At 42.7% G+C, this 25,412-nt stretch overlaps 1 protein-coding gene across 2 annotated transcripts in view; it reads left to right on the forward strand.

Annotated features, from left to right (window-relative positions):
* Positions 1-10,435: 10,435 nt before the first annotated feature.
* CEMIP2 (cell migration inducing hyaluronidase 2) overlaps positions 10,436-25,412 on the forward strand; it is a 77,196-nt gene continuing 62,219 nt past the window's right edge. Inside the window, exon 1 of one of the 2 annotated variants that reach the window (XM_012770904.3) lies at positions 10,436-10,523. The gene's annotated coding sequence lies outside the window, so the exon portion shown is untranslated. Of the gene's footprint in view, positions 10,524-11,054; positions 11,550-25,412 lie in introns of those variants that run through there. The other variant, XM_012770903.2, reaches the window with a different exon arrangement.

Here is a 25,412-nt window from a genome sequence, read left to right on the forward strand (position 1 = left end):
ATTCTGCTCCTTTAGCCACACCAGGCGTGGGCATCTCTTACTTCCCATTTGAAACTTGTTTCTCAGTCTGTCATGGTTGAATCCCTTTGGCTGTTCGCACCTTACTGAGATTAAGGGCCTGTGGGATCTCTGTGCTGGAAGGAACATCAGAATCATTGACATGGGCACCCACCCAGCAACAGTCACCTGTCCTCTGCTCTACTGCTTACATGCAGTTGCTGCAGTGGTTAAGAGCAAGATTTCCTGGGTTCAAATTTCTGGCACCTACTAGCTGTATTATCTCATACCAGTTACTTGGCTGCTCTGTCTTAGTTCTCTCGGCTGTAAAATGTGGATAATATTAGGCCGGGCGCGGTGGCTCACGCCTGTAATCCTAGCACTCTGGGAGGCCGGGGTGGGCAGATCGCTCAAGGTCAGGAGTTTGAAACCAGACTGAGCAAGAGCGAGACCCCGTCTCTACTAAAAATAGAAAGAAACTAATTGGCCAACTAAAAATATAAAGAAAAAATTAGCAGTGCGTGGTGGCACATGCCTGTAGGCCCAGCTACTCAGGAGGCTGAGGCAGAAGAATTGCTTGAGCCCGGGAGTTTGAGGTTGCTGTGAGCTAGGCTGACGCCACAGCACTCTAGCCTGGGCAACAAAGTGAGACTCTATCTCAAAAAAAAAAATGCGGATAATGTTAATACCTACCTCATAGGTTGTTATGTGGATCAGCAGAATGGATATCTATCTATAAAGCACACACAACAGTGCCTGGCTCACAGTATCCATTATATAAGTGTTACTATTTACTTGTAGCTGTCTAGCTTTTTCTTAAACACCTCTAGGGATAGAGAACTCCCTAGTTCAAGAAGTAAGCCATTTAATCTTTGGTCAATTCCAACTATCTTATGCGGCTCCTTATATTTTATGATTGGAGGGGGAGGGGAGGAAAGGTTGTGCCAAAAGTGTACTGGGTACCATGGTAGATTTTTGCATACAGGGTGTTATAACCTTGTGAAATTATTTTTTCCCTGTTAGGAGCCACAGTTCCTATGGTACTCGGCCATCACTGGTGGTTGGGGACCCCAGAATATTAGGATTTTTTTCTCAACGCATCATCTGTTAGTTTCTTTCACTGGTTCAAGTGGCAGCTTAGAAACTTCGTTTTCACTTAAATGTGGTTTCCTTGGTATAGTTTTGTTTCTAGCTATTTATCACTCTAAATTTGTCTGCTAAACAGGGAAGGCACAGTTTCAACTCAAATCATAAACAAAGGGATAATTTCCTTAATACAAAGAAGGCTTTTACAAATCGATGAGAAAAAGAACGACAGCTATGTAGAAAAATGAGCAAAGGATATGAATAGATAGGTCACAGAAAAGGTGCTACAAATGGCTCTTTTTTTTTTTTTTTGAGACAGAGTCTCACTTTGTTGCCCGGGCTAGAATGCTGTGGCGTCAGCAAGGCTCACAGCAACTTCAAACTCCTGGGCTCAAGCAATCCTCCTGCCTCAGCCTCCCGAGTAGCTGGGACTACAGGCATGCGCCACCATGCCCGGCTAAGTTTTCTATATATATTTTTAGTTGGCCAATTAATTTCTTTCTATTTTTAATAGAGACAGGGTCTCGTTCTTGCTCAGGCTGGTTTTGAATTCCTGACCTTGAGCAATCCACCCGCCTCAGCCTCCCAGAGTGCTAGGATTACAGGCATGAGCCACCATGCCCGGCCACAAATGGCTCTTACATATGTGAAAAGAGACTCACCCTAAATTATTTTTGGAGAAATATTAATACATGTTTAAGTTATGATATCACTTTTTTCCTATGGCAAAAATAGGTATATGTCTATATGTATGTCTATAGTTATTTCTATTATATATATCTATATACCTGGTGATATATACTGCTTGTGAGGAGGTAGAAAAAGAAGTATTCTTAAATGTTGTTCTTGGGCAAACATACACTGGCATAGCCTCCTGTGGAAAATTCTTTAAATATTACCTTCAAAATCATAAACCTTTGTTTAGGTCAAAGTCTCTAAACCTTAGCACCATTAACATTTTGGGCCACACATTTTTTCATCCTGTGCATTGCAGGACGTTTAGCAGTATGCCTGGCCTCTGTGCACTAAATACTAGTAGCACCCTTCCTCCTGCGTGTGACAATCAAAATTGCCTCCAGATGTTGCTAAATAGCCTCTGGGGGACAAAATCACCTCCATTTAAGAAGACTGGTTGAGGTTTTTTATTGCTACATAACAACCACCCCAAACTTAGTGGTTTAAAGTAGCAACTATTTTATGTGTTCACTATTCTGAACTCTGCATTGGGCGCAGCTAGGCACATCCTCTGCTGTTCTTGCCAGTGGTTACCCAAATGGCTGCGTTTACTTGGTGGGTTGAGGGGGCTAGACTCAGCTGGGATATTGAGATAACTGGGTCTTCTCTCTCTGTCTCTGGTCCTCTTTCTCCACACATGGCCTCTCAGGATAGTGACAAAGTAAAGGAGCAACACTGTGTCTATGTGGTCTTCCCAGCAGGTTAGCTAGGTTTTCATGTGGCAACCCAGGGCTTCCAAGGGCAGGAAAATGAAAGCTGCCTGGCCTTCTTAAAATTGTTGCTGATTTTCTTTTTTTTTTTTTTTTTTTTGAGACAGTGTCTCGCTTTGTTGCCTAGGCTAGAGTGAGTGCCATGGCGTCAGCCTAGCTCACAGCAACCTCAAACTCCTGGGCTCAAGCGATCCTTCTGTCTCAGCCTCCCAAGTAGCTGGGACTACAGGCATGAGCCACCATACCCGGCTAATTTTTTCTATGTATATTAGTTGGCCAATTAGTTTCTTTCTATTTATAGTAGAGACGAGGTCTCGCTCTTGCTCAGGCTGGTTTCGAACTCCCGACCTCGAGCAATCCACCCGCCTCGGCCTCCCAGAGAGCTAGGATTACAGGCGTGAGCCACCGCGCCCGGCCTGTTGCTGATTTTCAACTAAGCAATGACTCTACATTTCTATATGAAGAATATGTCCAAAAACATTATTGGACCTTATGACTTCTTTTGATTTATTGTCATATCTGGATAAGGGCAATCCAAGCAGAAATTATGCAAAAAAGTTTGCCATTGGCCTCTCCCTGCTCCACAATGTTTCAAGCCTGGATTGAACAAGGTCCTTAAGCCTTAACCTGGTCTGATCCTTCCTTTTTCATCATTATAACTCACCTTCCTCCTCAAATTTCTGTTCTAAGGGTTAACATTCTCTAAACCTTAGCTTAACTATCAATTCTTTAGAAATGTTTTCCTGATCACATTAAACACCCCTCCCCCTCTCCCAACTCCTAGGGCAAGTGCTTTTGAAGTCTCTGCTTCCATCTCTCTTCCACTGTTGCATTGGCCAAAGTAAGTCACATGGCCAAGTCCAGAGTCAGTGGGGGAGGAAGCTCACAAGAATGTGAATATTGAGAAGTGTGGTTTATAGAAGGCCATCGATGTAACTTCTATCCCATTCAATATTCATAATTTTATTTCCTTTAGAAAGTTTAACATAGTCTATATTATCATTTGCTTATGGGTTTGTCAATTTCCTTTTTTTAGGGGGAGGAACCCCAACTAGAGTGTAGGGGCTTTGTTTTCTTATTCACCCTCAGGAGTCTAGCAGTGTTTGGCATGTAGGCCAGTAACAAATATTTATTGAATAAACATCTGAGCTCTGAGTTTTCTAAGCTGTGTTTAGCTCATCTACAAAAGACCCTGTGTTAACATGACCATGGAGAAGGTTGAAATTCCTTCCTCCCTTTTAAAGCACCTTGTATATTTTAATAGTGGTTTTCTGAAAACAATGCCTCAGTTTAATCATGTGGAAAATTCTTATACCCAGGTGGACTATGAAATCAGATTTTTCTACTTTTGTCATGAATGGCATTTTCTCATTGTTTTCTTAGAAACAGAAAATATGATTTTTGTTAGTTTGTTAGTATTATTTCAAATATTTTTTTCTACCTTTATAGAGGTATAACTGACAAATCAAAGTTGTATATATTCAAAGAGTACAACATGATGATTTGATATATGTAAACATTGTATAATGATTATCATAATCAAATTAATCCATATATTATCACACATAGTAATCCAGTAATCTTATCTTTCAAAATAGTCTCATATTCATTCATTTCTTTCTTTCTTTTTTTTTTTTCATTCTTTTGTTTTTTTGGAGACAAGTTCTTGCTCTGTCTTCCAGGCTACAGTGCAGTGGCATCATCATAGCTCATTGCAACTCTAAACTTCTGGGTGGAGCAATCCTTTTGCCTCAGCCTTCCAAGTAGCTGGGAATACAGGCATGTGCCATGATGCTCTGATAATTTTTCTATTTTTATTAGAAACAGGGTCCTGCTTTTGCTCAGGCTATCCTCCTGCCTCAGCCTCCCAGAGTGCTACGATTATAGGCATGAGCCACCTTGCCTGGCCCTCATGTTCATTTCTTTAGAGAGAAGTGTAGAAATGTTAAAATAGAGATTTGTGGAATTGAGCTGGACTGATAACTTCTGACAAGTTGTTAACTGTGGATTTTCAAATCAATGGTAAGCTCAAGTTTCCTGGAGAGCTCTTTTGTCGCCCAGATGCTTTGCGGGAATTTATTTATTTTTTGCACTTTAGTAAGCTTTTGATAATAAGCATGCAAAATTTAGAGTGTTTTTATATAATATACTTTGGAGATATTTTGACAGCTATGCATTTATACAAGTAAGGTACTCCTAATCTTGCTTTTCCTTTCTAATTATGCTCCTTTGAAAAGTTCACAGGATTCTTAATCTTTCTAGGTAGAGTGTGTTTATACTTCTTTGCTGGTTGCCTGGAAGGGAGGAACAGGAAGGAAGGGATAAAACCCCGGAGATAATGCATAATTTTGGGATATTGATAGCATTTCAAATTAAAATCTATATACATAAATTGCCTTCTCAATTATTATGCAAACTCATTTAAAATCTTTTGATACACATCCACTTTGGTTTATATAGATCATATAATCCTCATACAGTAAATTTGTAAGATACCGTAGTAGTGGCAAGACTGCAAATATCTTGGCTTTAAGAAAATCTCAATCTCAACTTCTTAAGTTCCAGAAGCAATTTCATTCTAGCCGAGTGGCCGCAGGCAACTCGTTTCCCTTCTCAGGGACAGTGTCCTCAACTGTGAACTGAGAACTGAGAAAATGCTTCGTCCAGTTCTTTGTTGTGGGTGCCAGCAGCAAGGGAAAACCACTTAGGTAAAGATAGCAAAACCCCTTACATGAAGAAACATACCAAGAATATATAACTTAAAAGGGTACTGTGGAAATTTTGAAGATATTAGATGGGAATCAGGATGGGATAGCACTTTTTTTCAGAGTACAAAGTTATGGATTTTGTTGGTATTGTTGGTTTTTCTTTTTTTTTTTGAGACAGAGTGTCGCTTTGTTGCCCAGGCTAGAGTGAGTGCCGTGGCATCAGCCTAGCTCACAGCAACCTCAAACTCCTGGGTTCAAGCAATTCTCCTCCCTCAGCCTCCCAAGTAGCTGGGACTACAGGCATGTGCCACCATGCCTGGCTAATTTTTCTATATAAATATTAGTTGGCCAATTAATTTCTTTCTATTTATAGTAGAGATGGGGTCTTGCTCTTGCTCAGGCTGGTTTCGAACTCCTGACCTAGAGCGATCTGGCCACCTAGGCCTCCCAGAGTGCTAGGATTACAGGAGTGAGCCACCGCACCTGGTCCTGGTTTTTGTTTTTGAGACAAGGTCTCGCTATGTCACCCAGGCTGGAGTGCAGTGGCACGATCACAGCTCACTGCAACCACAAATTCCTGGGCTTAAGAGATCCTCTGCCTCAGCCTCTGGAATACCAGGGACTACAGGTGCACGCCACCACATCTGGCTAATTTTTCCTATTTATTGCAGAGACTGGGTCTTGCTGTGTTGCCCAGGCTGGTCTTGAACTCCTGACCTCAAACAATCCTCCTACTTCAACCTCCCAAAGTGCTGGTTTTACAGGTGTGAGCCACTGTTCCTGGCTGAAAGTCATGTTTTTGAATGAGAGAGAGAGAGAAAAACAAAGAGGTTTAATTCCTACTGGATTGAATAAAATTTAGAGGTTTAAAATAATGTTTTTTCTTTCTCTGAAAGGACTGTGGCAGAGTTTCAGCTATACTGTATCAGAGGTGCTTACATCATAATTTAAAGCAAGTGTCCAGAGAGTCTGACAGGAAATATGCAGCCTTCATGGTGAGCTAATGAAGTGTGAGAATGAGGTTGGTTAGATGGAAGGAAACCAAGAAAGAAAAGATGGTTTTGTACACACGCAGCTGGACCACGGCAAAGGTCACGCTAGCATTCGGTAATGTTGTTCCCCGGGGCCAATGGGGTAACATTTCTTCTAACACTTTTAATTAAGGCGAGGATGGCAAACAGCACATCAACACCTTCCTGGAGGGGCATTAGTCACCTGGAGGATCCTTTCCAGACACCAGCTGTAGGAGGAACAAGTATGGACAGAAAAAACACGATTCAAAAACGATCTGTTCCCACCCTCATGGAAGGAAACACAGTTTGAAGGAATGAATTTCTAACAGCCTGGGGGAAAACAGAAAGGGGAAGAGGGGATGATAGTCAAACTCTTTTCTATTCTCAAAGCGAGCTGGAAAATGCAAGGCCAGCAGAGGCTGGAAATGCTGAACACAGAGGCGCACAAGGTCTTTCCATATTGTGGTGTTTGGTCCTTTCCCCTCTCCCAGAGGCTTCTGCCAACTCCTTTGTCATCCACTCAGCAAACACTGTGCCAAGCCCTGCCAAGGATTTAAAAATGAATAAGGTTCCATCTTGCATCTGGGACTCTTCAGGTGCCCGGTCTCCTGGCTGCGGGGCAGTGGGCGGTGGGAGTGGGCACAGACGGCAGTGCAGTATGGTCGGGGTTGCAGCAGGTGTGTGTGTACAGAGCCCCCGGAGCTGAGGGGAGCCCACAGCGAGGGTGACATTTGCTATAGTCCTCAGGAAATAAAATGGCAAGTGTGGTGAAGGGTAGATGTCACCAGGGTAGAAAAGAGAGCACTGGCATTTCGGAGAGATGGCGGGTGGCCTACAGAGGCAGAGAGGCTTGAAAGAACAAGGTGCGTTTGGAGTGTGGATGCTGCTTCTCACCGTTACAAAGAAGGTTCCAGCTTCCTTTAGGGGATATATATTATATTTATCTCATGGCCTTCACCTATGACCTGGATCCCAAGAGCACTCAGTTTCCCATTCCCACCTAAAACTCATTGTGAGTATAACCTGCTATGAAATTCCAATTTAGCCAATCATGGAGGGTAAAGAAGAGATGACCAGAGGCACCAATAACACAATTTACTGAGCACTTATAAGATATGCAGCTAAGCTGAGCCCCTTACAGCATTGCTGTATTTTATTCTCAGAATGACTCCATGGTCTAAGTACTATTATTATTCCCCTTTCATTTATTAAGTTTTTTGAGACAGGATCTCACTCTGTTGCCCAGGCTGGAGTGCAATGCTTCATCATAGCTCACTGCAACCTCAAACTCCTGTGCTGGAATGATCCTCCTGCTTCTGCCTCCTGAGTAGCTGGGACTATAGGAGGGCACCACCATGCCCAGCTAATTATTATTATTATTATTGTTGTTGTTGTTTTTAGAGACAGAATCTTGCTATGTTGCCCAGGCTGGACTCACAGTACTGGCCTCAAGCAATCCTCCCGCCTCGGCCTCCCCCTAAAGTGCTGAGACTACAGGCCTGAGCCACTGTGCCTGGCTATTATTCCTACTTTAAAATGAAAAAACAAAAAACAAAAAAAAAACCCCTGAGGCACAGAGAGGCTGAGCATCTTATTATACTAGTGAGCTACACTACTAGCGAGCCTGGTTCTAACACAGACAATCGGACTGAAGGGTCTCAAGTCTTAGCCAGCGTGCTATCTTGTGTGACTGAATGGTCACGAACAGGAAAAAATGTGTAAGGTAAGCATCCCATTCACCCTGGGGCTTTGTCTCCTCACTTGGAATAAAGAGCACAATGGCGAGGATGTCACATACCATGCAGGCGGGTGACACGGAGATACATGGCCCAGATCTGCCTGCAAATGAGGACTTGGTGCCCAGCTCTGAGTGCTGCCCGCAGGCAGGAGGCCGATACAGAGTCTCCTTGCCTGAGGTCATGCCACTTCCCAGGATGGACCACATTCAATGACTGACTCAGGAGGGGATCTAAAGGTTCAGTCATTTAGGCCCAATAACTCCAAAGGACCATGCTCCAGAGCCCCCAGTGGGGCCTCGGCCGGAGGAGGCTGCTGGGTGTCCACTGCAGCTCAGCTTCTCCCTCTGCCCATCCTGCTTCCTGCCCCCACGACACAGGTGTCGATCCCACGGGCACTCCTCAGTGAACATCCTGCCACTCTGTCTCGGAGCCCACTCCCCTGGGAACCCGATCTGTGACCTCAATTCCACTGACCACGGAAGTTCTTTGTCCTCTCACTTTGTGGGTCTCCTTCATAACTTCCTTTCACATTAGTTTCCTTTGGTTTTGCGTGTTCCAGATAAATATTGAAAAACAAAAGTTTATAAAATTCTCAAAGAGAGGCTATACAAAGAGTCAATCCTCCTTTTCTTTTTTTTTTTTGTTAATAGACTTTCCCCATAGACCCCTCCCCTCAGCATCTCCCACTATCGACAGTCACTTCCCTTGGTTTTGGCAATATATATAGACCGAGGAAGTACTGAAAATTGTACTAAAATAGTTGATACAAATTTTTAATTGCTGTTTATAACATTTGAGTGGTTGGCAGACTTGCTTTCAATAGGTTCTTGCTGTGTGGCCTTAGGCAGACTATTTAGGTTTAGGTTCCAGTGTCCCATCTTTAAAATTCAAATAATCATTATTGAGAGGATTTAATTAGATAAACGTATCCTAACTCCAAGCAAAGTGCCTGCTGGCTCTTAATGAGGGTTTGGAAAATGGGCATTTTCCTATAAAGTCAGCACAGCACGGGACGCAGGGCATGTTAGCTTTCTATGGCTGCTGTGACACGTTACCACAAACTTGGTGGCCTAAAACAATAAAAGTTCATTCTTTCACACTTCTGGAAGCCAGAAGACTGCACTCAGTTTCACTGGGCCAACATCAAGGTGTCAGAGGAGATCCCCACTCCTCCCCCATAGAGGTTCTAGGAGAGAGTCCCTTCTTGCCTCTTCCAGTCTCTAGCATTTGGTGGCAGCTGGCATTTCTCCACTTGTGGCAGCATCACTCCAATCTCTGCCTGTATGGGCACATTGTCTTCCCCTCAACTCTGAGGGTTAAATCTCCCTCCGCCTTCCTCTTAATAAGGGTACATGTGATTGCAGTTAGGGTCCACCCCATAACCCAGAGTAATCTGCCCACCTGAAGACCCTTAAATTTAATCACATCTGCAAAGACCCTGTTTTTATACAAGGAAATATTTACAGGTTCCACCGATTAGAATCTGGTATCATTCTACTACAGGGTGACACTGTTCCTGTCCTGTCTTCATAAGGCATGGTCCTAAACATTTCACTTTTGGACCACTAAAATAGCCTTTGACCCTTCCAGTTTGTCCTGCAAAACCATCTGCCTGGTTTTAAAAACTTTTCCTCCCTCCCTCTCCAGGAAGAGACAGTGGCTCCCAAAGGCAGCTGGGTAAGGTTTCTGTAAGATCTCAATACTAAACCATGCTGCTGTTTTGGAGGCCTCTTGCCAAGGCTTTAATTAATTTGAGGGTGCCTTCCAGCACTGTTTCCCAAACTTACAGATTCCAGACACCTCTGATTAACCTCTAGATCGGGTGCCGTCTGGGAAGCCAATATTTTCAAAGTGCCCCAGGGGATTCTTATCGTCGTCCAGAACGATAAGAAGTGTTTGGAAACACTCATTCCTTCCACAAAGTCCTAAATAGGGGAGTCCCCGCCCCCCAGCCCCCAACTGCTGAGCGCGTCATGGCGACACGACTGAGGTTTTATTAAGAGGGTGGCGGGGCAAGGAAAAAGGGCAACCCTGAAAACTGAACAATCCTACCTGTAGAGTATTTACTGAGCGTTCCCTAGCAGGAAAACTTCCAATTCCGAATTAAACAGAAGATGACGACGGCCCACGTTTGGCAGTCCCGCAGCTGTCACTAGCTGGGGACCTCGTGGGTCTGACTGATCCGGCCCGGGCCGCGCCCTCCGCGGGAGCCGGGGCTCTTCCTCTGCGGGAGCAGCTCCAGCCAGGGGGAGGGGTGGTGGCCGCCCGGCTGGCCGTCCTGCCCCAGCGCGTGTGTCCACAGAGAGGTACCTCGGCACCGGGGTGGGCCGGGGAGTGGCTTTCAGCGCCAGCCCGGCCAGCGGCAGCCACTCCAGAGTGGCGCGGGCAGGGGGCGTGGGGAGACGTGGGTGTACTTATTCCGGCCCGAGAGCGGGGCGCCGGGGCTGCTCCAGGCTACCAGAGGAGCTGTCCCGAGTCCCAGAGCAGGCTGGTTCTTCGCGGAGAGCTGAGAACCCAGTGCCCGTGGCTGGCCAGGTGGGGGCGGCCGTGGTGCGGCGACCAGCCGCTCAGAAAATTTGCGGGAGTGTGGAAGTTCCTTTGGGGACGGTGGAGCTCAGAGTCTGGCTCAGCCGTGGCGTGTTGGGGGCGCAGGGCCACGCTGAGCTGTGGAGTGACAGGGGCACCGGGTCGCGCTCAGCTGGGGCACGATGGAGGCGTAGTGTCACGTTCAGCTAGGGTGTGACAGAGGCTCAGTACGTACCAGGCTTGGCTGGGGGCGACGACGGCCGGGGCTCGGGCTCTGCCAGGCCAGGTGCGTGCCCGGCACGGGTAAGGAGCCTGCAGCCGCAGCCCGGGGCACTGGCTGGGGACCCTGTGCCGCCGGCCGCGAGCTCGGGCGCCTTTCCTGCGCGCTTGCAGTCGGCGTCCACAGAGCGCCGCCAGCCCGGGCGGCGGGAGGAGCCGGGCCAGGCCGCCGCCTCCTCGGGCCGCAGGCTCCTCCTCTCCCTCCTCCTCCCTCGCGGGCGCCCGCCCGCCCACCCAATCCGCAGTCGCCGGCCCCGCAGAGCCGGGCCGCTTGTCTGGCCGGCGGAGGCTGAGCGCGTCCCCATCGAGCCGCGGCGCCCGCCGACCAGGGACAAGCGCGACTCCAGGGACCCCGCTCTGCCCCGCGCCCCCGCCTCCTCCCCGATCGTCGCGGGGACGCCTGGGCCCGCGCCGCCCGGGCCGCGATCCTCCTCCTCTTCCTCCCGGGGGGGAAGGAGCGGAGAAAGGAGAGCGGCTGCTCCGGGAGAGAGCGAGCCGAGGTCCCTGCCCCGCGGCTCGCGGCTGGAGGAGGAGGCAGAGGCGGGGGGAAGTGCGCGTCACTCCCCGGAGGAGAGTATTTCACCTCCGGGCAGAGGCTGCGGCTGCCACTTGCGAACCGGCGGCGGCGGCGGGCTCCAGGGCCTCGCTGGCCATGGAGAGCAGATCCGGACCCGAGGTCGCCGGGAGCCCCGCTCCGTCTCTCTGGACCGCAGTGTAGGCACCTGAGTTCACTGACGCTAAGCGGGGGAGGGGAAGGTAAGAAGCGACGGAGTCACTCGCCCCCCGCCCCACCTCCCTTTCTGCCCCGGGGGCCGCAGCGAGCGCTCGGACCCGGGTCCCCCACACCTTCCCTGCGCCCGACGGCCCGGCCCGCTGCAGCGTTGGGCATTTCTGCCGAAGTGGAAAACGACCTCCCGCCCTTCCCCGGTGCGCCTCCGTTCCCGGTCTCTTCTGGCTTAGGAGTAAGCAGACTCTTCCGGAGTCAGTCCTCTCCGCAGGAAAGGGTCCTTGGGAACCGGGTCTCGATTTCTTTCTCTCCCTCTCTCTTTTCTTTGCGTTTACGGGGAAGGGAACAATGGACCTTTCAAAGGCGAAGAGAACAGCCTCAAACTTTCTGGAGAGGGCAGCGGTGGGGGAATAAACCCCACAGGAAGCCGGCTGCAGTGAAAGGTTGATGGAATGTGCACTGCTGTCTCGGCTTCAGCGCGCGCTTACGCATTTGGGGTCATCTTTGTCTGCCCACTCTCCCTGCGAGCTGCTGAGCCCTCCGCCCCCACCCTCTTTCTGTTAGTTAAGGTGAGGCGAGCTCTTAAAATCACGTGCAGCTTTCTTTGAAGCTGGGGAGTAGCCTTAGGACTGGACCCCACTCCCAGCTTTTCTCTGCAGAGTTCCGAGTTCCTGACAGAGTGGGGGGGGGCACTCTGTGAAGATCTGGAGTGCTGCAGTTAATGCTAGTTACTGCACCCTTGGCAATAAAACCAAGGTCCTGACTTCCCTGGATGCTTGTTGCTGAGCGTTGATGTGTGTCACCAGACCCTCTCCCTGGAGCGGAAACAGCTCACTTAAATTCTCCTCATAAGGTTAGGAAAACAGACTTTGATATATGTCTCCTTTCATCAGCAGCTGGGGTTAAGGATGGAGTGCCTAATAATTTTAAGAACTTTCATTACCCACATGAGCCACTCACTCCCCTTGTTCCACGTGTGACAACATGATGCGCAGTTACACTTACCGAGGGTGTGCAGATGTCCTCCTGTGAGCTCTTCCTAGTAAAGAGTGACAGTTTAGACAAAGGGGGAGGGAGGGAGAGGCTTCACCTGAGCTGGAGGAGGCCTGACAGGGCAGCCAGGCACATCTGTTGGAAATGCCTCTGTGTTAAAGACAAACACATTTAATAATAGTCTTATGGATCTCTAGAATTGGAGCTATTAATGTTTATTTGACTCTAGAAGGAAGCTTGCTCTTTTCAGAATTGGTCTGGGTATCATACTCTGGTTGTATATCTTTTGTTACCTAATCAGAGGGTTTTTTTAAATTTGCATTTCTTTAAAAAATTTATTTTTTGTAGAAGGGGGTGGAGGGGTCTCTCTGTGTTGCCCAAGGCTGGTCTTGAACTCCTGGGCTCAAGTGATCCTCCTGCCTTAGCCTCCCAATGTGCTGGGAGTATCTTAGTTTGCATTTCTGAGCAAAGCAGAAGAACGTGCAATAAATAGGCTTGTCCTTTGCTTAGTAAATATTGGGTAGCACTTTAGGCTGCTTTGTTCTTTACATTGAAATGATTCCCTCCAGCTTTCTGTTTACGTGCACTAGAGGATCAGTCTGGGTGAGTGGAGCTGGAGGCCTGTTGACTGGCTTTAATAAGTTCAGTCCACCTGATGCTGTTTTTATCTGATGATTGTGTCCTTAAAGGCTCAGAAAACTTAGGTCAGAAAAGAATTCTGAGTCATCACCTGTTGCACTTTGTCATCCTGTGAATGAGTAAGCCTAGGACTGGCCCTTGAGCGGACAGGGAAGTGGAATCTAATTCTTACTTGGTGCTTGTCTGGATATCCTGTGTTATGGTTAATTGAGTAATCTCCTTCCTTGATCTAGCCTGCCATCTGTGAATTTTCAGAAGTGTCAGATTCAAAGCAGAAAATCAGAATGGGACAACACCGCAGTCGTGTTCTAATAGACCTAATCTAGTTTGTACTCAAACAGCAACCTAGAAAATAAAGCAAAGTACCAGACAGAAAGAGCCATTTCTGTCTGAGGTTGAAAGGGAGGGTACTAGCTAGCTACATGCCTCTGGGCACATTTCTGAAATCGAGAAAGAAAAACCACATTTCAGAAAGAGAAAACTTAATCATTACTATCAAATTCACAGTTTTAGACTGGCATGGAATGAAAAATGTAAATATGTGCATTGTAAAGTGCTGTAAAATATTTGAGTATTGTATCATCTACCCACTCACTATCCACTCAACTAACACTTATTAATCACTTATTGTGTTCTAGACTCCCTGGAAGCAATTTCAACACCCTGCTTTGTGGCGGGTTCTTGTTGGTAGGCAGAGGGAGATGGATGGAATGAGTGCAGCTGGGAGACCACAGGGAGTGAAGATACTTGTGTGGTGGTTTTCATCTATAAAGAGTAAGACACAGTTCTGCCATTGGAGAAATGAGTTTAACCAGGGACACAGAAAGTTAGCAATTAGAAAGTCCAGTAAGTGTGTAAGTGTTTGGGGGGAATTATGCATAGGATGCTTTAAGAAGCCAGAGGAGGAACAGATGGGGGGGGATTTTGTGAGTAATAAAATTTATTAAATCAGACAAAATAGTAGGGACTCAAGAGGTACCATTTTATTTTATTTTATTATTTTTATTTTTATTTTTTTTGAGACAGAGTCTCGCTTTGTTTCCCAGGCTAGAGTGAGTGCCCTGGCATCAGCCTAGCTCACAGCAACCTCAATCTCCTGGGCTCAAGCAATCCTCCTGCCTCAGCCTCCTGAGTAGCTGGGACTACAGGCATGCGCCACCATGCCTGGCTCATTTTTTGTATATATGTTTTTAGTTGGTCAATTAATTTCTTTCTATTTTTAGTAGAGACAGGGTCTCGCTCTTGCTCAGGCTGGTTTCCAACTCCTGAGACCTTGAGTGATCCCCTGCCTCAGCCTCCCAGAGTGCTAGGATTACAGGCATGAGCCACTGTGCCCTACCATTTTAAAATACAAATAGTGGAAGACTTGAAGTCAGACTTGGGTTTGAGACAGGCTCTGACAATTGCTAAACATTTGCTTTTGGGCAAATCCCTGATCCCTCTTATATTGTTTCTTCATCTGTAAAATGAGTTTAAAATGCTTTCTGGAATGTGTTGAGGATTAAGTTTGATTAAATTTGCTATGTATATAATGTACTATACAAGTAAATAGTGTGTGTAGCAAAAGGTACTTTGAAAATGTATGTTTTTTAAAAAAGCTATAAATAGGAATATACAAATCACAGCTTAATCAAACTGGTCTCAGCCACAGATTTTCATTTTATTGGCTTTTTCCAGAATGATTTGAATCCCATCTTGAGAATGAGTCTTTAGACTAGCTATTGTCAGATGGTATTCCTCACTTGTCCAGGCTTCTTCCCATCCCAGCCACAAGAAATCTTTTCATTTCAGTTGAGTCGTGAGCATTAATTAGAAGAATGGGCTGTCTAGTACAGTACATCAATTGAGAGGGGCTTGTCTGGGTTTGTACTGTAGCATCTATACTCTGCTTCCCAAGCCAAACTGGCCCTTCTACATTCCTTTCTCCCAACATGATGAATTTGGAAAAGGAAAAAAAGAAAAGCTATGCCTCTGCATTCTTGAGACCATGAAAATCACCCTTACTGGTTTTCAGCATTTGTAAAGAGGTGTAATTTTCAACTAGATTGTTAAAGAAAATCTATTCTCAATAGCAGCAGCTGCTGTCTAGGTGAAATTTGAATCTGTAAGCAATACCCTTTAGTTCTCCACTTGAAGTGGACTTAAGCTCATGTGACATTTTAATAAATTGCCCTTGATAGAAATCCAAACTCAGATATTTAAAACTATCAAGTTAAATGTGCCTATTTTGGGGGGAGGGGATCTGAATGTAAATCAGACAGTGCTACAGATGTTGAATCTTAGCCTGCAGTTTGAAGGGACCTTAAAAATAATAGTAAAATATGGAAATTGGGGCCCAAAGAGGCTAAATAATCAGGTATGGTCATATAGTAAATTAACGACCAAGCAGGGACAAGAACTCTTTTGTTCCTATCTCCAGTCAGTGCGTTTTTCCTTTCTAATATATTCTTATTTATTCCTGTTTGGTTTTGTTAACAATCTAGTTATTTTAATGGTCAAGGAATTTGCATTTGGGCTTCAAAACTCATTACACTTAAGTTTGCGCAGACACCGTATCTTCTTTTTCATTTCCTAGTGATTACACATGAGAGTGGGGTGATGTTACTTGTAATAAATTTCTGTCCAATAAGGAACTAAGTATAAAAATAATGTTAGCTTTACTTGCATTTTCTATAACCAGGATGTAAATTTCAAGTTCTGTAGAAGTGTGCATTTTTTAAAAGACGCAAGTTCCTGGAAACACTATTCAGATTTGTAGTGTGAATTGTAGGATAAAAATATATGAGAAATATGTATGTTCTTTTGTTTTCCCAGTACTCGCTTTGGGAAGCCTTTAATGTCGATTGTCGGGAACTATGTTCAGCAGATGTTTTATTGCATTCCTAGGATGTGCAAGGCACCGTGCTGGTTGCTGCGAGCAATAAAAGATAAATGAAGCCTAGGATCTTTATTAAAATAACTTTTTGAAATAGTGAAACAGATTCAGAAGCTGGGTATGTCTTAAAACACAGAATCACTGTCTCCCGGCAAATCAGTCCTTTGATCTGTCAGGCAAATCTGCTTTGAAATTGTTATTATTAGATTAACCTTATAACCTGATTTGTAACCAGACATTTATTTTTGTTATATGGTGATTAGTGATAAAAAAAACCTTTTACATTTGTTGTATTGGGGGTCCATCATATTCTGAGAAATAAGTAAAAGTTCAGCAGTATTTGATAATAATTTTATATTATGAAAAGATTGCCTATGAGAGAGTGTGGCTTTCTTAGCTTTAATATATTAAAAAATGACTTTACCACTGGGTAGAAGTAGGATTGGTACATTGTTGCCTGAAAGAGTTGAAATTTAAGGCAATCCATGTTGAGCTGGTAAGAAAACAATTGACCTCATTGACTCTTGAGTTTCATGTAAGTATCTTAAAACATACAATATCTACCACAAACTTGATGTCCTGGCCAGGTCTGATTACTAAGTCTCCACAGTGAAATTATTATCGATGTAGGGGTCCTTACCTAATTGTTGGCATGCACTTTGGAGACTGCAAGCCCTCCATTGTCATAATGGTGTCTGCTAATATGGTAACTCACTTCCCTGAAGAATGAATAGTTTTTTCACATACAGTGAAGTTGGAAAATTAATTAACATTTTAGGGAATTGGAAAGATTTAGTTTAACACAAGGACAAATGCCTGATTCCTGTTTCAGAAGGAATGAGAAAAATGAATTATTGGGGTTTTAAAAGATTGGGGTTAAAAAACCTTATTTATTTATTTTTTTTTATGCACCAGTGCCACCACTATAAAATTAACTTTATATGAGGCTTTAAAAAATACTATACTTCATTAATGAAAAAGACATGGCTTTAATTGCTCAGGAGGTACTTATTGATAGCCATTCCCCAGCCACCGTATGGCTTGTCCAAACATAAAGTGCTACTAACACTAAGAAGCTGGCTATGTGACAATGTGATGGGAAATACAATGTGGGTGGAGAGATAGCTCAGAAGGCCAAAGGAGAGAAGAATAGTCTTTCTAGCATAATGGCATCTTTTGGCTACTGACAATTGCTGCTTTCCCAAGTGCCTGTGGTGATTTAGGCACTGCCTGTCCTTACCATATGGCTACCCTTTCCCATGTGGGGTCAGCTAATAGATAACATCCTAGCAGTCTGGTTATGATGTTGTCTAGGCTTGGCTTTAACCTTCAAGCATTTCTTCCTGTTTGTACTTGTGACACTTGAGCTTGTCACACAGTCCCTGTCCTGGTGCTGCTAGCCATGTGTGTATATGTGCATGTGTGTATGTATGTGTATGTGTGTATTTTTTAGAGACAGTCTCACTATGTTGCCAAGGCTGGAGTGCATTGGTTATTCCCAAGCCTTGCCTGGAACTCCAGGCCTCAAGTGATCCTTCTGCCTCAGCCTCCCAAATAGCTGGGACTACTATATCCCCATTTAGCTATGAAAAGTCCAACCACTATTCTAGTGTAGACTAATTGCTTTTTCATTGGAGGTCCTGCTTTTTGACTCCCAGTAACCCATGCTTGATGAATATTTGGCCTAGGTTTCACATTCCATTGTAGGAGAGGAGTATGACTGTTTTGTATTTTGGCCTTGAACTCACCTGCAGGTGACACTTTGCCTACTAGCCTCACAAAGAACGTGAAAGACTTTTTAGCCTGTTGTAACCCACCTGCACCTCTATACTGGTTATTGTTGGACAGTGTGTGTCCCTTTAGTGGCAAAGTTCAGTAGTAGCTTTTAGTTTATACACACAAAGTAAGGAAGTTATCAGTAGTTTGTCTCTTGGTGCACATTTGGGTAAGTAAATTTGCCAGGGCTTTTAGAAAATTTAAACTCTGTTCCATTCATTCAAGCAATCCCCTCTTCAGACCCACCAGCCCAGTTTCTTTGCCCCAGCATGCAGTTTGTTTACTTGTGCCAATTCTCTACCCCTCCCACTCACCAAATGCTGGGCTTTGAGCTTGAGCTTCTCAAAGGTGGGAACTGTGTTTATTTTTTGCACTGCTGGGTCTTCATTGTCTAGCAGAGTCCTTGTCTCATAAGAGATACTCAAAACTAAAATTGTTCCCTGTTTGGCAAGGCTTTGTTCTCAGTGGTTAAAGGTATATTAAAAATAGGCTATGTATTATAGTTAAAAGAAATAGTGCACTTGGGTTCTGGTACAGACCCTACCACTGATAGAAACTTTGCTTTGATGTTGGATTGAGTAGCCCTGGATCATTTCAGTCTGGGTGTATCATTATTCACCTGGAATATTTCTTAGTTTTGACATGAAAGGCATGTCAAAACATACTCATTATATGTTTCCTATTGTCATTGCATTTTGACGTTGGCATATGACTGGAACATGAACTTCGGGTGTGTCTATGCTTGTTTATCAAACACATCTCTGTTGCCTTTTCTTTTTTCCCCCAGCCTTTGAACATTCTACCAACATACGTTTCTTGGCTCTTTCTTCTTGACAAGTATTTTAAAGTTTTGTCACTGTCCCTTTGCAGAGAGAATGCAGCTCACAGGCAGTTCCACCCTTTGCTGTAACCTTAATTAAATCAGCCTCCCTGAGGTCAGACTTCGGCTTGGTTCTTTCTTTGGAAGGTCGGCTGCAAGGCTGGTGACAAGCCTGCACCGGCCATTGTGTGCCTCTGCACAGCCATCCATCACTGCCAGCAGGTTGGAAGCCTCTCTTGTGTCTTCCCAGCCAGCTGAGAACAAGGGCAAAGGGAGAGGGTCTTGGGAACATTGGGAGGGAGGGGAGAAAAGAGAACAACAGCTTTTCAACAGAAAGAATTAAGGAGAGAAAGAAATCTGAGAAATAATAATAGAAAAGAAGGAACAGAAGTGAAGAGCAGAGAAGGACTGGTAGGTAAAATGACTCTCTTCTCTTTTCTCTAATTTTCCAGTTTGAAGAACAATCTTCCTGCAGTTTCTTTTTTTTTAACAATTTTTTAATTTAATTTTTATTTTCTTATTTTTTTTATTCTTTGACATTAGGTTTCCACTTCCGTGTGACCTGCAGTTTCTTAGTTCTTTACTTCCACCCAGAGGCCTAGTAGTCGGCTCATCTTTTTACTTTTATTTTTGATTGGTCAGGAGGTGTTAAACATTCTTAATTGTTACCTTTCTCCTGTCTTGGTGTGTAGTAGATCTGTATTTTTTCCTTTTATGCTTCTCTTTTGTTGGCCATAATAATGTGCTTTTGCCTTTTGATCTCATATCAGCCACATTGGCTGTAGGGTCAAGCATTGCTTCTCTTGGACATGCTTAACATTGTTGGAAAAATATGTGATTCATTAGTATATTTGGTGTCAGAAAAATCAGACATCTGCCTCCGTAAACTTGTGTATATAAGAATGAATTAAAAATGTTTCTTAAAAGTCACTTATTTAACTTTAAAATTGCAAAGTGTTCACTTGATTGTCAATACAAAAATATTTGACAGTAGATGTTATAAATAAAAGCTCTTTGTTTTGAGGGATCCGTATTTTAATAGGAGATTCCAGTATGATTTGCCAAAGAGATATCCACTTTAGTGAAATTGCAGCTAATTTGCTAAATTCCTTAAATACAGACCATAAGAATTTATTGTTTTGCTATTTTTCAAGTAAGCAAACTCTTACTATTTTTAGTTAATTTTTGTTTTCAAGGGATTTTCTATTATCCTGACGATAGTATTTTAGTAGTTTTCTAGCAAAAAGTGTATAACTTAACAGAAAAGTGAATTTCTAAGCAGGAAAAACAAATGTCTTTCAACTTTAAATAATACTTATTTTAGGTCAAATGCTTAGTGGCAATTTTTTTGTTTTTAGTAAATTTAGTCTTTTTAGGACTGTATGTTTGAAATTGTCCTTATAACTTCTCTCTATTATATTTGAATAGCATTAGTGTGTTTTGGAGGGGGAGTTTTTCATTTTGAGGAAGGAGATGATCTGGATAATACATGGTGTCAAGCTAGAAGTCTTGTGTATACAGATGTTTATTACAATAGTAGCTTAACTTTTGGGAATATCATTCATCATATGTGTCTAGATTGATCAAGTGGAGAAAGCAGTTCAGGCAATATAATTAAAATTTCTCAGTCACTTATCCCTTTACTTCTAGGGGGAGGTTTGTAATTAAGAATTGGTACATTCTTCTCCTACTTCTGAACATGGGCTTGAGTGCTATCAGCTTAATAAAAGGAAACAAGAATCAGTGTAAGTAAACTAATATGCAAAGTGTCTTATTTCTTGGGAACATGCCAGACAATTGCAGGTGTTTGTGACTCATACTGATTTTGAGAGTTAATGGAAAAAGGCAAAAGGGCATGACAAGTAGAAAGTAATTAGTGGAGACTGCCTCGTGCAACAGTGTGAAGGTGCTATCCTGGTTAGAGGTTTCAAGGTGTTCAGTTCTTTGGGAGTATGCTGATAACACAATCAAGCAGCTTTCTGAAGGAAAGTGGACTTATTTTTTTTTTTTTTTTTTTTTTTTTTTTGAGACAGAGTCTCACTTTGTTGCCTGGGCTAGAGTGCTGTGGTGTCAGCCTAGCTCACAGCAACCTCAAACCACTCCTGGGCTCAAGTGATTCTTCTGCCTCAGCCTCCCAAGTAGCAGGGACTAGAGGCATGCGCCACTATGCCCGGCTAATTTTTTCTATATGTATTTTTAGTTGGCCAATTAATTTCTTTCTATTTATAGTAGAGACAGGGTCTCCCTCTTGCTCAGGTTGGTTTTGAACTCCTGACGTTGAGCGATCCGCCTGCCTCGGCCTCCTAGAGTGCTAGGATTACAGGCGTGAGCCACTGTGCCTGGCCAGTGGACTTAATTTTTTAAACCATCTGTCTATCTTTTTCACTCAAAAGTTGAAAAAAAAAAAAAGGAAAAGAAAAAGAAAAAAATATTTATATATATATAACAGAAATAAACCATCTGTCTATTTTCTCCTACCTAGGTATATGTATAGACCTAGCATTTATACTGAATTCCTTGCAGTGGTTGTTTTAGAAAAATGTGCTTTATCCTGTGCTCTGGTAATAGAATATAGAATACATTATATTCCTCTGAACTATGTATAAAAAGATTTCTCTCCACTGAAACTTTGTTTTTGAAAATCATTATAGTATGTATTTAAGTACACAATCTTCGTAAGAATATTGATCACATTTAAATGTTTACTTGACAATTTGGGAAATTAGCCTAAAAAGTCAACTTTGCTAAGTTTATTTCTTACTGAACAGTTTTGTCTGATGAAGGTATGGAGCTCACTGTTTCTCATCAGGCATAACCTGACTCTAAAACAAAACTAAATGAAACAGTCCACCCTTCTCAAACAAAACAAGACAAAAATCTGAAAATCATCTTTGTTATTCTTTGTTCTATCTTTCTTTTACAAGTAAGATGTTGGGAATATGGAAGCATTAATTGAAAATTCATGGCAGTTAGGAACTGGTTAAAGATTTTGTTAGCTCAGAAGTACCAATAATTATAGTAAAATCTGTGATTTGTTTTCATGATAATTCTTGCACAGCTTTCTTTTCTGACCTGTTTTGCTTTTTGTTGCATGTTTTTACTTTTTGGGCATACCAGTCAATATATTATAAAGATCTTCCAAGATCTTAATAGAAGGAAGAATTTTCTTAGCCAAATTTTGGCCAGTTGTACTGAACCTCTTGGAAAGCAAAGATTATAATTTGTGGAATTGAGTCTTAGGTTGGATATTGTTTCAGAAATTATATCCTCAATCAAAATAAGAACAAACTTGATTAGATCATGCCAGCTTCTTGGCTGTTCCTATAAGCCTGAATTTTCCATTCAAAAATAAGTTATCATAAAAAGTATAGGCAGGATTTGAAAGAGCTTAACACATTGACTGCCACACTAGAGAAAACTCTTTTTCCTTGGGGCCATGATGTTTTATTATAAAAATAGAATAAAAACTTCAAAAACAAAACGATCCTTTCTAATTGAATGAAAAATTTGTTATTTTCTTATTTTCTGTGTTTTTTTTCAATAAAAAAGTAATATGAGGCTGGGTGCGGTGGCTCACACCTGTAATCTTAGCACTCTGGGAGGCCTAGGCGGGAGGATCACTCAAAGTCAGGAGTTCGAAACCAGCCTGAGCAAGAGCGAGACCTTATCTCTACTATAAATAGAAAGAAATTAATTGGCCAACTAAAAATAATATATATAGAGAAAAAATGAGCTGGGCATGGTGGCACATGTCTGTAGTCCCAGCTACTCGGGAGGCTGAGGCAGAAGGATTGGTTGAGCCCAGGAGTTTGAGGTTGCTGTGAGCTAGGCTGATGCCACAGCACTCTAGCCTGGGCAACAGAGCAAGACTGTGTCTCAAAAAAAAAAGTTAATGTGACTTGAAAAATAGTTCATAAGGGTAAAGTGTTTTTCTTGACTTGTCAGATTAAGTATAATTCAAAGGTAAACATAACTAGAAAAACAAAATGTATTTACTTCTATTCATTTAATTCATATTTTTAGAATTAAATTGTCAATCTTAATTATAACAAGAACATCAACAGGTAAGATTTTCACAAACCAACTGCAGGGTTTTGCCCAGGGAGCCATCGATTACTGTAATACTCCCACCCCCAGCGACTTGTTAGGGGACTGCCCCCCTATCCCCTCAAGCTCCCCCACCCCATGGAAAAATTATCTTCTATGAAACAGTCCCTGGTGCCAAAAAGGTTGGGGACTGCTGAAACGTGTATGCTACAATATGGCAGCGTGAGTTGCCCGCGCACCACGCGGCTCCCAAGGTGAAGAGACGTGTGAGTTACATATGCTTCATGAGACCCTGAGCTCAACACTGGCATGAGTTAAATACAACTCACATGGCAGTCATGTGTTAAATGAGTCAGAAGGATTACGTTTTCATTAGATGTTCAACATTATGGGGCCAATATGCATGTCTTGACACTTAGCTGTGGGATCCCCCCTTCATTGAGTTGCAAGGGCTGGATGATTTGGGGGACTAATGATATGGCCTAGGGTACAAGTGTCCTGAACCACCCTGTAAATGATAAGCATTGTGTAATGGTAACTTTGTCTTTACTATTAGCATCTCAGCAGTAGAAAGAACATTAAAACCAGTCCTTTTAAAGAGCTCTTACTAGTTTCTCATATCTCTGTATTGAGACGACTTTCTCTTTAATAGCAGCATTTATTGGCTGTCAGCATAATAATATAAAGTGGAATGGAACATTTTCATTTTTTCATATATGCCTACAGCATTTCATAGTGTGTAGTTAAAACTATTACAAAATATTATGAAAGGTTGAGTTTTTCTAGCTAGTGTGCTGCTTTTTATCTTTTGAATGCCTATCTGCAGTTGTTAATAATACCTTTTAGTCATTCATTCAATTTCATACTAGGATTGTATTTTGTAAAAATTAATGCATTGATTTTTTTTTTTTTTGCTTAAGAAGTTAATGTTCCCAATTTCTCCCAAATCAGAGAAACTGATATTAGTCAAATCTCCCACAGCCTCAAGGATGTCAAAGAAAAAGTAAATGGGAAATCCCAGTCTGTGTGTGTGTGAGTGAGAGAGAAAGAGAGAGAGAGGGAGAGAGAGAGAGAGAGAGAGATCTGTAGTTCAACTGATTCTTTGAAAGTATGCTTACAAAAAATAATCAAACAGATCTCTGAATGAAAGTGGAATTAATTTTTTTTAGCCATCTGTTTGTTTTCTTCCAAACAGCTATATATATGACCTAGCATTTATGCTGAATTCTTCTGCAGGAATTTGTGATCTAAGTTCAACCATCATCACTTATTGAGTACCTACTGTTTGTAAGCTTTTCTGAGAACACCAGGATGAGTAAGATGTCACCTTTGGTCTTGAGAGGCTTATAGTCTACCACTAGAGGTGGTCAAGTACCTGTTAACTAAATGAACATAAGGCAAAAAGCAAGATGATCCTATAAGAGCTTGAAACAAAGTATAGGGAAAAACAATGGGAAATGGCCGGGTGCGGTGGCTCACGCCTGTAATCCTAGCACTCTGGGAGACCGAGGCGGATGGGTTGCTCGAGGTCAGGAGTTCAAAACCAGCCTGAGGAAGAGTGAGACCCTGTCTCTACTATAAATAGAAAGAAATTAATTGGCCAACTAATATATATATAGAAAAAATTAGCCAGGCATGGTGGCACATGCCTGTAGTCCCAGCTACTTGGGAGGCTGAGGCAGTAGGATTGCTTGAGCCCAGGAGATTGAGGTTGCTGTGAGCTAGGCTGATGCCACGGCACTCACTCTAGCTTGGGCAACAAAGCGAGTCACTGTCTCAAAAAACAAAAAAAACAACAATGGAAACTTACAGAATCTTGAGAAGGCTTCACTGATGACATGGGGCCCTGTTTGAAACTTTAAATGAGAATAGCTCTGTTTTCTTAAAATCATGTCTTTTAGTGGGTAAAAAAAAGCATGATTTCCTTTAATGTTTTTGAGATTTCAAAATGCTTTTTATGATTAGTTAATGTAATTTGTTACCTACTATAATTTATTACCAAATAAATTACTTGAATGCTCTTACTAACTGTGTAAGTTCCTCCAATCTTGAACTACTGTTTGAGGTAATATACTCTTTTTTTCCCCAAGAAAAGGATTTTATTTAAAATAACAGTGAGATTTTTAAGTATCTTTTTGTGGGGGCAACTGCGAACTAGACAAATACACTAGGTACTTTCTGAATGTTTTTTTCCCAGCATTCGTGTTTATATCTTTTGAGTTGATACGATGTTTTCATAGTCTCAGTAATTTTTAAAAGTATATACTTTAAATATCTGCCTAAACTGCCTGTGCAGATTTTTAATTGCTTGCTTACTTGCTTGGTTTATAACCAAGCCTTTTGGGCTACCACTTTTTATCATCCAGTAAATAAATACAAAATAATTCTGTCGAGGAACATCTCAATACCAGAAATTGGTTATGTTTTTAAAACTTTGTGGAGTAATGGCTTAGAATATCCCCCATTTTGGATTACCTCTTTATTTTAGGGGCTATCACAGGCTGTAGTAGTCCTTAAAATGTATCATAAAACACAGAGGTGCACCTTCTAGATAGTATGTGCTTTTCCCCAGAAATACAACCCTTACCAAATGACAGGTAATACAAACAGTGTATTAAAGTGAAATAGTGATGTGTAGTACAATTATCAAAATGTTACCTAATGCTTGCTTTGAAGCTTTGCAAGCCAGAGGAAACTCTTTCATTGTCTTTCCTCTGGTAGGTCCCTCCCTTGTTCTCAGGA

This window comes from Microcebus murinus, chromosome 12, assembly GCF_040939455.1.
Source record: "Microcebus murinus isolate Inina chromosome 12, M.murinus_Inina_mat1.0, whole genome shotgun sequence".
In the NCBI taxonomy this organism is placed as follows: domain Eukaryota; kingdom Metazoa; phylum Chordata; class Mammalia; order Primates; family Cheirogaleidae; genus Microcebus; species Microcebus murinus.